The 2,755-nt window shown below is 46.0% G+C and overlaps 1 long non-coding RNA gene across 1 annotated transcript in view; it reads left to right on the top strand.

The window, feature by feature from the left end:
• Positions 1 to 832: 832 nt before the first annotated feature.
• The window catches only part of LOC116072274, a 217,839-nt gene continuing 215,916 nt past the window's right edge, over positions 833 to 2,755 (top strand). The window contains exon 1 of the long non-coding RNA XR_004111387.1: positions 833 to 1,122. This is a non-coding gene — a long non-coding RNA (uncharacterized LOC116072274). The remainder of the gene's footprint in view (positions 1,123 to 2,755) is intronic.

Genomic DNA, 2,755 nt, shown 5'->3' on the forward strand with positions numbered 1-2,755 from the left:
ACCCCTGTTCCTCAGGCACACAGAGCTTAGGTAAATGTTCCTTGTGAAACTGCATAGGGGACTAAAGGCTTTATACAGTGACACTATTTGTTATAATTGATCAACCAATTGTTCAAACATTTTATCTTTTTAAAAAAAGGTTATTTTTTTTTTTTTTACTTTATGTGTATGAGTATTTTGCCTACACATATGTATGTGTATTGCACATGTGCCTGGTGCCCACAGAGGCCCCAAGAGGGAGCTGAATCCCTTGGAATTGGAGTTTGGGATGGTTCTGAGCTGTGGAGTGGGTGCTGGGTACTGAACTCGAGTCCTCAGGAAGAGCAGTTTGTGCTCTTTACCGAGGAGCCATCTCTCCAATGCCCTGTATTTGACACACTAATAATTAATTTAACATTTTTAACACCCTATATTGAAGGTAATGAAATGCATATTTTAAGAATGTTATCCCAAATCTATAAATCTAAATAGGTATAAAAGAAATTTAAGTTTCCTGTGTGAATTGATGCACGGCATGAACCATCATGGGGGGAAGTGGGAGCTGAGGACAGAAGAATCCTGGAAATGACAAAAATTGTCAAAAAAGCCTGATGGTTTGAAAACTGGGAAACTGATGTTCCTAGCAGAGGCTGCTGAGGAAGCAGATGTCTGAGTTCAAGGGCACCAGAGGCTGAGGGTAAAAGTTGAGGAAGCAGAGCTGCCGCCTGGCATCCAGAAAACATGGGAGGCAGATCTGCAGGGCACTGCTGCGGCTGTGGGGGAGGGGCTGGGGTTTGGCTTCTCTGGCTTGTCACTCCCTCCCCCACCCCTGAAGCCTTTGTGATGGAAGAGGCTGGGGTTCTGTGATACAGGCCTGGGTTCAACTGAATTACCACCAGGCTGACCTACGGTCACCTAGTAGCTCCGCGCTCCCTGCTGAGCAGGACAAGGACTGAGAACATCCATGGGGGATGTCACACAGATGTAACTGGTGGAGGCTGGAGCAGATGCTGTCAGGTATGTAGGGAGGAACACTGTCACCCGGCAGCACAGAAGTCCCTGCTGAGCAGGACAAGGACTGAGGACATCCGCGGAGGATTTCACACAGATGTAGCCGGCTAAGGCTGGAGCAGATGTTGTCAGGTATGTGAGGAGGAACACCGTCCATATGTGCTGGTCCTCTGTCAGAGAATCTCACCTTGAATTTGGCCTTAACTGCCTCCTTTCCCAGCTGGCTTCTGTCTCCCCGGCTTCCCAGGACTCCAAGATGGATGACACTGCCAAGTTCCTGGAGTATTTCCTCAGAAAGGCCCAGCGGAGAGAGATGTTAAGGATAATGCCAGTCGCCGTGCTATGGGGTCTTTCCCTTATCTATTCTGGAGAGAGTATTCACTGTGATAGCCATGGGCCCTCAGAGGCTCATCTAAGCTGCACAAGATAGCTGGCTCCTTCTCAGTTCCCCTTACTGTCTCCTGGGCAGAGCATGAGGACTGTCTTAAACCGGGAAGGCAGCCCATTGTCCAACTGAAGCCCAACAGTGTCCGGGGATGAACATCTTGAGGATGGAGGTGGATCCTCAAGAGACCCCCATGGTCATGTGACAATTCTGGAGGTCCAAACAGGCTTCAGTGGCCAGAGAGCTCATAGAGACCAGTTCAGGGGGGAACACAGGCGCCCAGCATGGGAGGTAATGCAGGATGACTCTCTCCTGGTCTCTGAGGATCTCCACAGTACTGAATCCAGGTGTGAAAGCTCAGGTGGTTAGTGAGGTTGACTTCACAGCAGAGGTCTAGTTTGACAAGCGGCTTCTGGAACATGCTGCGTACATCCATCCGGACCGCCACACTGCCACCTTCCTACCGAAGCAAGGACTTGAACCTGACCGTTTTTCTTTTTCATAGAATTTGTCCTGGTAATGCCAGATTGTAGTAGTATGGAGTCATTCAAGTCCCAATATCTCTCTATAGTTCCTATTAGATCCTTCCTCTTTTGGATAGGATAGCTAGAACTTGACCAGTTTGATTTCGCTCATTTTTCTCTGCGCTTTATATTTCATTGATTGCCTTTCCAATAATTAGTACTTTTTTCTAGCTCAGTTGGAGTTTCACTACTTCCTTCAGGAAAAAGCTGAAATAATTTGTTAAGACTTCTGTGTTCTGGCCCTGGAACTTAGAGAAAATCCTCACTTCCCTGTTGCTTTCTGGACTCTGGGCCTTTTAATAAGTAGCATTTTCATTTTTTAAAAAGATTCATTTTATTTATTTTTATGTGTGTGAGTACACTGTAGCTGTACAGATGGCTGTGAGCCATCATGTATGTGGCTGTTGGGAATTGAACTCAGGACCTCTGCAGGCCCCACTAGCTCCGGTGTAATTCACTGTAGTTGTCTTCAGACACACCAGAAGAGGGCATCAGATCTCATTATGGGTGGATGTGAGCCACCATATGGTTGCTGAGATTTGAACTCAGGACCTTTGGAAGAGCAGTCAGTGTTCTTACCTGCTGAGCCATCTCGCCAGTCCCTTAAATTATTTTCTACCATCACTTTAAATTTCTTCTTTGGCCTATGGTGTTGGGACTTGAATGTGGATTCTTATTCTCAGCCATTTCACAGACTGATCCGCTTCCAAAATCATATCCTGCAGCCACACACGATTTTATGTGTCAATATAAAATCTGTAGGATATTTGTCTCTTTGAGTCAATTTACTTTTCTTTTTTTATTAGATATTTTCTTTATTTACATGTCATATGATTTCTCCTTTCCCAGTTTCCCC

The sequence above is a fragment of the Mastomys coucha genome, unplaced genomic scaffold (assembly GCF_008632895.1).
Source record: "Mastomys coucha isolate ucsf_1 unplaced genomic scaffold, UCSF_Mcou_1 pScaffold23, whole genome shotgun sequence".
NCBI classification, from domain to species: domain Eukaryota; kingdom Metazoa; phylum Chordata; class Mammalia; order Rodentia; family Muridae; genus Mastomys; species Mastomys coucha.